The following is a 15,517-nucleotide window of genomic DNA, read 5'->3' on the forward strand; positions in this document are numbered from 1 at the left end:
GAGACAAAATCCGAAGCAGGCTCTGTGAGGTCAGTTCAAAGCCTGATGTGAGGCTCGAACCCACAAACTGTGAGAATGTGACTGGAGCTGAAATTAAGAATTGGATATTTAAACGACTGAGCCACCAGGTGCCCCAAACATTTTATATTCTAAATGTAATGATTTTTAGTCCAAAACTTTTATTTTCTATTTGACTCCTATTGAATTTTTCTTTTATCATTGACATTTAAAACCTCAAGGTTAGTTTCCTTAAATTTTATCTCATATGGTTGCATTTATATCTGTATAGTATTGTCCCTAACTTTAGTATTTTAATTTTTAAAATGGAGTCTTTATGAATTTATCCTGGAGTCTTTACTTAAACACCAGTTATCCCCATTTGAGATCTACATGTGGTTTGTTTTTCAAATTAAAATTAATGTTTATTTTTGAGAGAGGGAACACAAGGTGTGGGGGAGGGGCAGAAAGAGAGGGAGACACAGAATCTGAAGCAGGTTCCAGGCACAGAGCCTGATGCAGGGCTTGATCTCACAAACTGGTGAGATCATGACCTAAGTCAAAACCAAGGGTTTAATGCTTAACCTACTGAGTCACTTAGGTGCCCCATTTCTGTTTCACTTTTAAGACCAATGAATAATTTCACTCTCTTAACAAGCTCTACCTTTATTTTGGTCTGATAACAAATTATTTAATCTTTCAAGATTTTTTTTTCCCCAGATTCCATGCTTTTTAAATTAGGACTGAGAATTCAAGGCAGGAAATATCTAGATATTCTATCATATATTTTTCAAAAAGTTTTATACACATTCTATAGGAAGGATAACTTTTTCCTCTTTTATTCTCATTTGAATGAAGAACAATCAATTCAAATCTGGCTTTTGCTGGAAAAGTGTAGATTTTTCCAAAACACTGTCCAATTGGTTTCCATTAGCATCATCCCCTAAAGTGCTAAGGATGAAGTATGGTTGATGTAAATTTTGAGAGCCAGTTCAATTATCCAACAGAGCAAGTTGGCAGGCAGCCAGAGCCCTAGGAAGTCATTTAGATAAATTTCATATTCATATAATTTATTCTCTATTTGGTGAAGATGCTGTGCCAGAGGCCATGTTTTCTGTGAACCAATTGCAGTTTGGACCAATTACTACCCCAATTACTCTCTTCTGCCTCTGTCCTTTTAAAGCATCATACTTTGTTTGGAAGAAGCCATGCCTCATCAAGAAGCAGTTGTCCAATGGCGTGATTTTTGCTTGAGGGTGTTGATAGGAAAAACTGGAAGCCTTGTAATTTAACTATGAAAATTATTGAGACACAGCTGTGAAAGACATACCATTGAGAATTCTCTAGTTTGTTCTTGCACATCAAATCTGGATGTATATTTGGGGTTGTTTCAGTTTTCCCCCAGGGCTGTGCAGCATTGTTAGCTAGGAAAATTGTAAGTAAGCACATGTTGGTCTCCCTGAAGCTGTTCCTTTTTGAACTATACAGACTTTCTAGTAGTGATGTGGGTCTTAACATTTTTATAATTCTTTATTCATTATCTTCATAGCAACAAGTAACTTCCTTAATTCATTAGAATCATAAATGCACTTTTTTGTTTGGAAATTTTTACATTTTGGGGGTCTTTGACACATCTATCATTCTGTCATCTTCCAGCATTTCTTTATATTTCTTACCACTTTTCTTTGTTTTTGGCTTCTTTCCTTACAAAACAGAATCTTTCAACTTTCTTTTTTGAGTTGCTACTTTTAGTCTTTAAACATTTTTCCTAGGAACGTATCACTTGATTCAAATACTATACACATACTGTTTCTCTAACGATGCTTCCAGACCATGTATCTCCTCTAAGCTTCAGTGCTTTACACTCCTCTGTCTCTAGGAGATCATCATTTGGATATCCAACAGACATCTCAACTGCAATATATGTCAAACTTTTCCTAGTAATTCAGGACTACTTTATTGCTTTTTACCTCAAATGACACCATTTAAGAAAATTAAACTGTAAATCATGGAGCAATATTTATGTCCTTTGTATTATGTGCCTGATATCCAAATAAAGCCATTCCCTAAGGGGCTATTGTTATGTTTATTGATTATATAAGTTTTACTGATGCTATGGCTACTATCTTAGACCTTAGACTTAACTCTTTTTAGTCATGCTGCAGGAACTCTAACCTGTCTGTATGACTTCCTCTTTCATCATATACATTGTGGATGTGTATGATTGGAATTCCTATTGTCATGAGTTCCACTTTTGTTTAAACACAAATAAGAATACATTTTCAAAAATACAAAGTCACCTATGTTTAAAATATTTGAAGATATATAGATATCAGGAATATTTTGAGAATTTTCTTATCACTTTTCCTTATTGAAACCTTATCATGGAACACTTCCATAATGTAATTTTCTCAAAATTGAGTATTTTCCTAAAATAAGATTTTTGTTAAGGGACAACATTGTAAAATCCACTGTGCATAAGACGATCATTGCAACTGGCAAATTTCGTAGAATTATTTGTTGTATGTATTTACTGCATTAGATTTTGAGGTTCTTGAAGTCATAATTTGTATTTTAGTCATCCTTTGTTCTCAGCATAAGTTGCTGTGGCTGATGCATGGGATCTGTTCAGGAAGTGTTTGTTGAAAGAAACTGCATAATATGTACATCAGAGTAAATCTCCAAAAGTTGTCATGCATTACCAAGTTGCCTAAACATATACACTTTTTTAAAAGTAAAATAGCAATTTATGGGCCTATGGATAATGATGGGAGAACCAAAGCCATCATGCCTTAAGGGAATGTCTGGTGATTATTTAATTAGTAAAATTTCAGAGGAAAGAAACATGCATTGATTTTTTTTTTTTTTTTTTAGTGCACTTGAAAAATTTAAGAAGTTTTGAACACTCTAATGTTCACTCTAAATCCTCTATATTAAAACTATATGTACCATTGATACTATGAATTAAGAAAAAAAAACAACCTGGAACCAATTTAGAAGAACATTTAGAATCTAATGTTTTTTTGAATGTAAAGGTTGACTTTCAGTAATTAAAAATCACTACTAGAAATTAGTTACTTGAATATATTATAAATTGTTACAAATCTTGTGACACTTTATCCTAAAGTTTTCAACTTGTTAAACAGAAGAGTTTACTGACAAAGGTTAACCTTTGAGAAAGTAACATTCAATTTAAAATGTTGAATTTACTTTTAAATGTATGCACATATATAGGGTAATATAACATTTACCATAGGAATACTCATTAGGTTTATTTTAAAAGAGGAAAATTTACAAATTAAATAAAAGGGAAATGAAAGTGGCCTTGGACAAGAGATTGCAAGATTAGCTTAGCTAAAATTACTGAAGAGCAGGTGGGCAATGATTGAGAGGATAACGGTGATTCTAGTCAGATGAAAACATGATTTAGTCCTAAAAGACATGGTAGTCATATAGCATCTATTTGTGTATCTACTGTAGATCTAAAAGATTATGTAACATTGTGACAAAATACTTGATTGACTTACAGATATATCTAGCTTCCAGAGTTTGAAGTAATTCTAAAAATACATTTAATATAGCCTTGGGTTTCTCCTATCAGTTAAAAAGAAGTTACTACTGTCTCATAGAAAATTTAATATTGCTTGTAGAGTACTTTGAGATTGCTCTGGAATACCTAATTTGAAAAAGGTATCAGAAACACAGTATGAAATTAGGATGCCACTTCAACCTAAGGATAAAGAAACAAAAGTTAGGCATAAAAACAAAAATGATGTCTGAGGTGACACAAAGAAATTCAGCGGTAATCAATTCAGATCAGTTTGGCTTAATTTAAGACAATTGCTTGAAACCTGACTTGAATTAGGTAATAGACCAAACAAATAGTATATTTGGTAGTAGTTACAACTAAACTTGGCCAACTGCAAAATACTGAGAGAAAAAGAATTTCAGGATTTTAAAGTTGAATGGGTTAACTAATAGCACGTTATTTGTTCAAATATAGACAGTTCAAGTGCTTACTTGGTAAATGAGCCATTATATTTATACAGTTACAGACAAATGCAAAATTTATATAAATAGATGTAAGTAATAAAGCACATGATATAGGACACAGGCCATCCAACATCTGGACTTCTGCAGAAATGTGTTGCATATAATCCGGAGAGGAGTTTGAGCTTTCCATTTCCCTTAAATGTTGGACACTTTGGTCATTCAAATAAAATACTTAAACACTGATAAAATTTCTTTCTATGTAATTATAGACAAATGGAAAACTTTTAAACTGTTGTGTGAAATGTGCTTGCTTTGTGCCTTCAGAGCTCTGTTCAAGAGTAGGTAGGTTTTGGCAATAAAACCTGGGTACTTCAAGTGTGGTGGAAGTGACGAGCATTTTTCTGTGATTGACCTAGGGAGGGTTTAATAATGGATATTTTTGTGGACCACTGCTTTTTAAAATGAGAAATAAACCTGGAAAGAAAAAATAATGGACCTGTCAGAAATACAGGTATATTTAATCTTACACATTTACTCATAACTCTTTAAGAGCACATATTTGAAATGATTGTAATTGGACCTATGAATTTACAATACTGTAATGCTGTATTTTTAAAAAAAAATTTTTTTTAACGTTTATTTTTTTTGAGACAGAGACAGAGCATGAATGGGGGAGGGTCAGAGAGAGGGAGACGCAGAATCTGAAACAGGCTCCAGGCTCTGAGCTGTCAGCACAGAGCCGGATGCGGGGCTGGAACTCACAGACTGTGAGATCATGACCTGAGCTGAAGTTGGCCACTTAACCGACTGAGCCACCCAGGCGCCCCTATAATGCTATATTTAAAAGAAAAAGTTTGAATTCACAAAACGTAAATAAGTCCACTGAATATCTAGAAAATTTACCGTCTTCCTATTTCCTAAAGAGTCTTAGCATACAAATGCATTATTAGTTTTTTTTCTTAGAAAATTATGGATTTTCTGGTTAGAGGTTAAAGGTTTATACCTAAAATTGAGAATCAGAAATCTTAAATTATGTTTTTTGTAGTAAAACATAATTAGTTAACATGTTAGAAAAACTTTAAAGTAATTTTCAGCTACAGACATGTCTGAATCCATATTAGGATTTGGATTTAGTTGTAATCAATTACACCAGAAAATTGTATCACATTTTGAACCTTTTTTTTTAACTGTTAAGGTAGAAGTTAGATTGTATTATCAGTTCTCATTTACCCACCACCAATTTCAACAACCTTTAACTCATGTTCACTATTTTATCTATATCTTCACCTTATCTTCTACCATATCTGATGACTTTGAAGCTAATCTCAAGTATCATATGCTCTAATATATTCATGTTTCATAATATATTTTAACTGGTTGTATTATAATCTAGAATAAGGTTAATAGATTACAGTCTTCATCTTTCTTCATTGTCCTTGCAATTTGTTGAAGAAACTCAGTCCTTATCCTTGTAAGAGTTTCTCACTCTGAATTTTGTGGATTGTACTCCTGGTAACATATTTCTATACCCCTATTTTCTCTAAATTGCTAGTGACACTAAAATGTTGAATCTGCTTTAAATACTTCGCAGGTAGAATTGTATACTCATTGTGAGCAACATCTTTTGTCTCCATTTTCTTGATTTTGATAGCCTTAATTTTATTGCAAGATCAAGTGACATTGTGAAATTGGCGATACTCTCATTCTGTTATTGTCTATTTAGTAGTTGGTGTTCCTATATAAAACCTTTCCTATGTAATTACCTTACAAAGAAAGGCAAGTCATATACTTTTTCTCTTATAATGGTTAGTTTTCAGAATGAATTAATATCCTATATTTCTCCAAAGTTGACCAATGTGTTTTTATCTCTTAATATGCTTGAATCTGTTTTAATATACATGATATGTTTGTTTGTGGCTGTTACTTTTACTGACGTTTATATTGCCCTGCCATTGGTCATTAGGAATCAAGTTGTGGCCTAAGTCCCCTTGAAAACATTCAAGTAGTGATTAGGTTCTTTTTCTAGTATTAGAAAGACTGCCAGGCTTATCTTGTTTATATGCTGTCTTAAAAGAGTAATCAAACATATACCCACATAGTGTTGATTGCACTGAAGAGAAAATGGCAATTAGATACCAAAATATGAATATTAGCAGTTTTTTTTTTTTTTTTTTTTTTTTTTTTTTAACTGGGTTGGTCATTATTTCAAATTACAAAAGGCCAGAACTAGAAAACAGTCTCTGCATTCCCATTCTAGGATTGAAGCAATTTACTTAAGTTTGTTTTTCTATCACTTTTGTCACGTAACAACTTTGGTTCCAACTAATTACTGATTTATTGCATTGATTGAAAGCTAAAAAGCTGAGATTTGACCACTGCTGTAAGATGGAGGTACAGAACTTCCTCTTGAGCAACACCCAGTGAGAGTTTTTGGTTTTCTACTTCACTTGGTACTTTTGTACCAAAACTCTTTTGTCTTTATGTCTCTTCCTTCATATTGGTGACATCATAGGAGTATTTTGCCATTTGGAATTTTGCTGAACCTAGACAGCACTGAGAAGTCATTAAATAGAATGGACTGTAGAACCAAAGTGCGCAGAAGCTGGGTTGGAACTTGGGTAAACCCTAAAAGATTGATTTCCTGCTAAAATAAGTAAAGCAAAATTGAAACATTTCCATGGAATTTAAATAAGATCCCTAGGGGCGCCTGGGTGGCTCAGTCAGTTAAGTGTCCGACTTCAGCTCAGGTCATGATCTCGTGGTCTGTGAGGTCGGGCTCTGTGCTGACTGCTCAGAGCCTGGAGCCTGTTTCAGATTCTGTGTCTCCCTCTCTCTGACCCTCCCCCGTTCATGCTCTGTCTCTCTCTGTCTCAAAAATAAACGTTAAAAAAAAAAAATAAAAATAAGATCCCTATACTGATAATATTCAAAATGTCAAATATAACCCAATAGGACTCAATAAACAAAATCTGACAAATTCTGTAGGGAAGGGTAATCAAAAGATGCTAAACCCCAGATGAATAAGATGTCAGTTATCAAAGACTCTAAAAATGGTATTATCAACATGCAATAGAGGTAAAGCAAAACACTCCAAGAATAATGCAGAGATAGAAAATCCCAGGTGGAAAAAATCAATATATAACATACTAACAAATAGAAATTTTAGAATTGAATAATAACTAAAAACTTTGAGTTGATAAGCTCAATAGCAGAATGGAGATTACTATAAGGATTAGTAAATTTGAGAATAGGATAATAGAAATTACTCAGTATGAATAACGGAGATGCAAAAATATGGAATAAAAAAGAAGAAACTGAGGGTACTGAATGAAGCACAATGAATGTTCTAACATTCTTGTCATTAGAGTTTCTAGAACCATTGGATAGGATACAAAAGTAAAAAAAAAAAACCTGTCTAAAACGTGGAAAACCATGGAAAATCTGTTTTTGAATGGTCAGGGGTTCTGATAAAAAAAAAATCAGATTAAAAGAAAACCCTCAAAGGTTAAAATGTTACTGAAAAGCTTTTCAATATTTTCTGTAAGTTTACATTTCAAAGGGGGTAAACAGTCAAAAATTTAGGACTTTTAATTTTAAAGACTTTGATTACATTAGGGAGCTAAGTTGCTCTCTAAGAAAAGGAATCTTAAGTTTTGAGGTTCTTCTATGCAAAATTATGAAATTAAGAAATATGGTAACCTAAGAGCTCTATATTAAAATAGGTTAGGGGCACCTGGGTGGTTCAGTCTGTTAAGTGTCCGACTTCGAATCAGGTTATGATCTCCAGGTTTGTGAGTTCGAGCCCTGCGTCGGGCTCTGTGCTGACAGCTCAGACTGGAACCTGCTTCAGATTCTGTGTCTCCCTCTCTCTGCCCGTCCCTTGCTCACACTCGCGTGCTCTCTCTCAGTAATAAATAAACGGTAAAAAAAAAAAAAAAAAAAAAAATAGGTTACAGGTGCCTCGGTGGCTCAGTCGGTTGAGTGTCAGACTCTTGATTTCAACTCGGGTCATGTTGCCAGGGTCATGGGATCCAGCCCCATGTCAGTGTAAAGCCTGCTTAAGATTCTCTTTCCCTCTACTCCTCTCCCCTATTTGCACATTGTGCACACTCTTGCAAAAAAAAAAATCATTAAATGGGTGCATTAATACTTTCATAATACATTCCAGGTCTGGGTGGCTTACTAGCAAATTATACACATTAGTTAAAAAATATCACCAATGATCCCAAATCTCTTCCAGAATTAATAAGTGAGTTAAGGATAATCACAAGACACAGTCATTTAGTGGAAGTCCATTGTATTTGCCAACAAATAATTGAAAACTATTAAAATTGACAGTGATAACTACAAATATGCCAGTACCATTTATTATAGCCTTCCACTCTCAAAAGGAAATATGTTTTTGTAAACATAACAAATATGCCAAATCTGTGTTGTGAACATTACAAAATTATGAAAGGCGTAAAGACCTCAATAAATGGAGAAATATAGTATGCTAGTGGATTTGAATACTCAATGTAGTCCAGGTGCATTTTCCCCCCAAAAAATCTGTGGATGTAATGAAACTTCAGTCAGTATCCCACTGGAAGATTTGTACATCTAGACAATCAAACTCCAAATATATATGGAAAGCAGAGGAATCAGAATAGGAAATACAATACTGAAAAATATGAACAAAGTTGGAAGACTCCTACAACAACATGCTTTTAAGTCTCACCATGAAGCTACATTAATCAAAATGTATTCATGAAAGAATATCCACACAAATTAATGGAACCTAAGATTACATAAATAGACCCACTCAAATACTGTTAATTGATTTCTAATAAAGGCTCAAAGGCAATTCAAAGAAGAAAGCAGTCTTAACTAATTGTGATATATTGATTGGGGATCCCAAACTGAACTTTCATCGACACTTCATACTTAACAAAGAATCATTCAAAATGTATGATATACAAAATATAAAATTCGGAATTCTAACATTTTTAGATGAAAACCTAGGACATGATCTTCATGAACTTGGGTTATACAAATAGTTCTTAGATAAGAAACCAAGAGTGTTCCATAAAACATTAAAAAATTGGACTTTATGAAAAGTGTAAATCTTTTACTCCAGGATATTATTAGAATGAAGACTGGAGTACAGATTGGGATAATGTATTTGTAAATCACATATTCAACAGAAAACTTTTATTAAACCGTAAAAGTAATAAAAAATGAGAAAAAAGTACAATGAAGATGTGCAAAATATTTCATCTTTTGTCAAAGAAAATATATGACTATCAATTTAAGCATACAAATGGATGCTTAACATCATTATCTATTAGGAAAATGCAAATTAAAACTGACCAGATGCCACCACACATCTTCTATAATGGTTAAAATAAGTGAAATGTTCATACGTTATTGGTTATATAATGCAAGATCATCCAGCCACTCTGGAAAATATTTTGGAAGTTTCTTACAAAGTTAAATATCTACTTGTATGTGCAGTAATCCCACTTGTAGATCTTTTCCATAAGGAAATGAAGTTATTTTTACATGAACAAAAATTACAGATTGTTTATGGTAACTTTATTCATAATTAAAAAAAATGAGCAATGGTTTAATATTCAACTGATTAATGCCTGTATCAGTTATCAATGTGTCAGTAATCAATGTCTCAAATTGTGATACATCTACTCAATAGACTAAGATACTATCCACAAAAACATGATCGAAGCACATGTGTATAAGTGTAAAGTCTCAAAAAATTACATTTTGTATTCATTCATATGACATTCTGGATAAGACAAATAGTAGTTGCCAGGGATTAGGTATAAATGAAATTTGGTCTAGAAATTCAACCCTGAGGGATTTTTTGGGTGACCAGGATAGAATTGTTTTGTATACTGATTTTGATGGTGCTTATGTGAAACTATGTATATGATAAAACTCTATCTTGAAAATGTTAACTTTTAGTGTTTTAAGTTATAAGTTACTGTTGTATTTATATTCCATTGGATACATTGGTAGGAATGGTATAATAGTTTCATTCTAGAAGTTTAGTTTTTACGACATGGTGGAACATAAGTTATTTTCAGCTACTGAAAGAAATTATGTAGTTGCAAATTAATGATCAAATTGTGTCTTCCTTAAAAGAACTGGGATATAGGCAGTTCATTTTGGAGGTGATCTCAGCACATTGGAGGAAATGGGCAAAGTGAAACAACGTAGGGATGTAGTATATCACTGAAGTTAATTTGTGGCATATTATGGAGGACAAATAGAGTTCAATCTTGCTGTATGTCCCAACTTATGTAGAATATGCCTGAAAATTGTGCAATTGGATTTTAGGAAGTTGGGGGCTGCCCCCAAAGATATTATCTATATCCTTTTGTACTGTATATAGCAGTGGATGCTCATTGGCACAGATTAAATCATCACAATTAAAATACTCATTGTTGGAAATTCAAACTTAAGCAGATCTCTTGTATTTCATCTGTTAACTACAGCAGGCAGAGGCTATAATGTGTAGTAGAGCCCTTAAGGTGACTAAGGGTAGATGTATTTTCTGCTTTATTTGTCGTGTCTTGAGTTACGGTGTTTTTGGCAAAAGATTTTTTTTAATGTTTATTTTTGAGAGAGGTCACAAGTGCAGGAGGGCCAGAGTGAGAGGGAGACAAAGGATTGGAAGCAGTCTTCCTGCAGACAGCAGAGAGCCAGATGTAGGCTCGAGCTCAGGAACCATAAAATTATGACCAGAGCTGAAGTGGGACACTTAACAGGCTGAGCCACCCAGGTGCCCTTGGAAAAGATTTTTACGGAATCAAATTTATCAATATTTTTCTTGTTTTGCTTTGTATTTGTATCATAATTAGAAAAGCCATTCTCTGATTACACTAACTTAAAAAAATCTACACGATTTTATTTAAATTTATATCTCTTGTGTATTTGGAGTCCATTCTTATGTTAACAAGAACGCAGATCTAAGTTTTATCTTTTTAAATAGCTACCCAGTTACCCAAGTACGATTTATTTAAAAGTTTGTATTTGACCTACTTGTTTGAGACGCCACCTTGTTGTATACTAAATTTCCATATCTGGGGCGCCTGGATGGCGCAGTCGGTTAAGCGTCCGACTTCAGCCAGGTCACGATCTCGCGGTCCGTAAGTTCGAGCCCCGCCTCAGGCTCTGGGCTGATGGCTCGGAGCCTGGAGCCTGTTTCCGATTCTGTGTCTCCCTCTCTCTCTGCCCCTCCCCCGTTCATGCTCTGTCTCTCTCTGTCCCAAAAAAAAATAAAAAACGTTGAAAAAAAATTTAAAAAAAAAAAAAATAAAAATAAATTTCCATATCTACTTGGATCTATTTTTGCTTTCCTCTTATTTTTTTATTACAACATGATTGTAACTTTTATTTACAGGGTTTTTATAGTATGTTTTAATGTCTAATAGGGTTTGCTTTCCTCATAGTGTTTTTTTTTAGTTTTAGTGTCTATTTCTGAATGTTTTTCTGTCTAAACTTTAGTATCAATTTGTCTAAAACATAAAAAGACCATGGATATTTTTCATTGTGAATGAATTAGCTTTGTAAATTGATTTGGGGAAAACTGACATCTTTATAGCATTGTGTCATTAGATTTAAGACCTAGGCAACATTTTTCCAAGTTCATCATTTTCTCATTGAGAAGTTTAAAATTTTTATCCTCCTAGATTTTATGGAGTTCTTAATTAAATAGCTCTTAATTTATTTGCTACTATTGTGACTTTTTCCTAGGTTATTTTTATATTCTATAAGTTTCTAATTCTTGCCATTGATTTCATTAGTCTTCTAGATTCTCTGGGGATTTTCAAGTTATCACCCTGTCATTTCTGAGTAGGTACAGTGTAACTTTTACCATTTCCTGTGATTCTAATTAACATCTAAATGTATTGACTATTATCTCTTCTATAATGTTGAGTCCTGGAGATAATGGAATCTTTTCCTGATCAGGAAAGCCTGATCAGGCTTTGGTGTTCTTGCATTTAGTAAGGCAATGCCTTATATCTAAAAGTCTAGGGTGTTTGTGTTAACTATTTTAAAGTATTCCTAGTTTTTAAAAAAAAAAATTTTGTTAATCTTTATTCACTTTTGAGAGAGAGCATGAGCAGGGGAGGGGCACAGAGAGAGGGGAGACACAGAATCTGAATCAGGCTCCAGGCTCTGAGCTGTCAGCACAGAGCCTAACCCGGGGGGCTCGAATCTACCAACCATGAGATCATGACCTGAGCCCAAGTTGGACGCTCAACAGACTGAGACACCCAGATGCCCCATTCCTAGTTTTTTTTTTTCAATATATGAAATTTATTGTCAAATTGGTTTCCATACAACACCCAGTGCTCATCCCAAAAGGTGCCCTCCTCAATACCCATCACCCACCCTCCCCTCCCTCCCACCCCCCAATCACCCTCAGTTTGTTCTCAGTTTTTAAGAGTCTCTTATGCTTTGGCTCTCTTCCACTCTAACCTCTTTTTTTTTTTTTTTTTTTTTTTTTTTTCCCTTCCCCTCCCTCATGGGTTTCTGTTAAGTTTCTCAGGATCCACATAGGAGTGAAAACATATGGTATCTGTCTTTCTCTATATGGCTTATTTCACTTAGCATCACACTCTCCATTTCCTTCCACGTTGCTACAAAGGGCCATATTTCGTTCTTATTGCCATGTAGTACTCCATTGTGTATATAAACCACAATTTCTTTATCCATTCATCAGTTGATGGACATTTAGGCTCTTTCCATAATTTGGCTATTGTTGAAAGTGCTGCTATAAACATTGGGGTACAAGTGCCCCTATGCATCAGTACTCCTGTATCCCTTGGGTAAATTCCTAGCAGTGCTATTGCTGGGTCATAGGGTAGGTCTATTTTTAATTTTTTGAGGAACCTCCACACTGTTTTCCAGAGTGGCTGCACCAATTTGCATTCCCACCAACAGTGCAAGAGGGTTCCTGTTTCTCCACATCCTCTCCAGCATCTATAGTCTCCTGATTTGTTCATTTTGGCCACTCTGACTGGCGTGAGGTGATGTCTGAGTGTGGTTTTGATTTGTATTTCCCTGATGAGGAGTGACATTGAACATCTTTTCATGTGCCTGTTGGCCATCCGGATGTCTTCTTTAGAGAAGTGTCTATTCATGTTTTCTGCCCATTTCTTCACTGGGTTATTTGTTTTTTGGGTGTGGAGTTTGGTGAGCTCCTTATAGATTTTGGATACTAGCCCTTTGTCCGATATGTCATTTGCAAATATCTTTTCCCATTCCGTTGGTTGCCTTTTAGTTTTGTTGGTTATTCCCTTTGCAGTGAAGAAGCTTTTGATCTTCATAAGGTCCCAGTAATTCATTTTTGCTTTTGATTCCCTTGCCTTTAGGGATGTGTCGAGTAAGAGATTGCTACGGCTGAGGTCAGAGAGGTCTTTTCCTGCTTTCTCCTCTAGGGTTTTGATGGTTTCCTGTCTCACATTCAGGTCCTTAATCCATTTTGAGTTTATTTTTGTGAATGGTGTGAGAAAGTGGTCTAGTTTCAACCTTCTGCATGTTGCTGTCCAGTTCTCCCAGCACCATTTGTTAAAGAGACTGTCTTTTTTCCATTGGATGTTCTTTCCTGCTTTGTCAAAGATGAGTTGGCCATACGTTTGTGGGTCTAGTTCTGGGGTTTCTATTCTATTCCATTGGTCTGTGTGTCTGTTTTTGTGCCAATACCATACTGTCTTGCTGATGACAGCTTTGTAGTAGAGGCTAAAGTCTGGGATTGTGATACCTCCTGCTTTGGTCCTCTTCAAAATTGCTTTGGCTATTCGGGCATTTTGTGGTTCCACATGAATTTTAGGATTGCTTGTTGTAGCTTCGAGAAGAATGCTTGTGCAATTTTGACTGGGATTGCATTGAATGTGTAAATAGCTTTGGGTAGTATTGACATTTTAACAATATTCTTCCAATCCATGAGCAGGGAATGTCTTTCCATTTCTTTATATCTTCTTCAATTTCCTTCATAAGCTTTCTATAGTTTTCAGCATACAGATCTTTTACATCTTTGATTAGATTTATCCCTAGGTATTTTATGCTTCTTGGTGCAATTGTGAATGGGATCAGTTTCTTTGTCTTTCTGTTGCTTCATTGTTAGTGTATAAGAATGCAACTGATTTCTGTACGTTGATTTTGTATCCTGCAACTTTGCTGAATTCATGTATCAGTTCTAGCAGACTTTTGGTGGAGTCTATCGGATTTTCCATGTATAATATCATGACATCTGCAAAAAGTGAAAGCTTGACTTCATCTTTGCCAATTTTGATGCCTTTGATTTCCTTTTGTTGTCTGATTGCTGATGCTAGAACTTCCAGCACTATGTTAAACAACAGTGGTGAGAGTGGGCATCCCTGTCGTGTTCCTGATCTCAGGGAAAAAGCTCTCAGTTTTTCCCCTTTGAGGATGATGTTAGCTGTGGGCTTTTCATAACTGGCTTTTATGATCTTTAAGTATGTTCCTTCTATCCCGACTTTCTCGAGGGTTTTTATTAATAAAGGGTGCTGGATTTTGTCAAAGGCCTTTTCTGCATCGATTGACAGGATCATATGGTTCTTCTCTTTTTTTTTTGTTAATGTGATGTATCACGTTGATCGATTTGCGAATGTTGAACCAGCCCTGCATCCCAGGAATGAATCCCACTTGATCATGGTGAATAATTCTTTTTATATGCTGTTGAATTCGATTTGCTAGTATCTTATTGAGAATTTTTGCATCCATATTCATCAGAGATATTGGCCTGTAGTTGTCTTTTTTTTTTTTTTTTTAACTGGGTCTCTGTCTGGTTTAGGAATCAAAGTAATACTGGCTTCATAGAATGAGTCTGGAAGTTTTCCTTCCCTTTCTATTTCTTGGAATAGCTTGAGAAGGATAGGTATTATCTCTGCTTTAAACGTCTGGTAGAACTCCCCTGGGAAGCCATCTGGTCCTGGACTCTTATTTGTTGGGAGATTTTTGATAACCGATTCAATTTCTTCGCTGGTTATGGGTCTGTTCAAGCTTTCTATTTCCTCCTGATTGAGTTTTGGAAGAGTGTGGGTGTTTAGGAATTTGTCCATGTCTTCCAGGTTGTCCAATTTGTTGGCATATAATTTTTATAGTATTCCCTGATAATTGCTTGTATCTCTGAGGGATTGGTTGTAATAATTCCATTTTCATTCATGATTTTATCTATTTGGGTCATCTCCCTTTTCTTTTTGAGAAGCCTGGCTAGAGGTTTGTCAATATTGTTTTTTAAAAAACCAACTCTTGGTTTCTTTGATCTGCTCTACAGTTTTTTTAGATTCTATATTGTTTATTTCTGCTCTTATCTTTATTATTTCTCTTCTGCTGGATTTAGGCTGTCTTTGCTGTTCTGCTTCTATTTCCTTTAGTTGTGCTGTTAGATTTTGTATTTGGGATTTTTCTTGTTTCTTGAGATAGGCCTGGATTGCAATGTATTTTCCTCTCAGGACTGTCTTCCCTGCATCCCAAAGCATTTGGATTGTTGTATTTT

This window comes from Panthera leo, chromosome A1, assembly GCF_018350215.1.
Source record: "Panthera leo isolate Ple1 chromosome A1, P.leo_Ple1_pat1.1, whole genome shotgun sequence".
Classification (NCBI taxonomy): Eukaryota; Metazoa; Chordata; class Mammalia; order Carnivora; family Felidae; genus Panthera; species Panthera leo.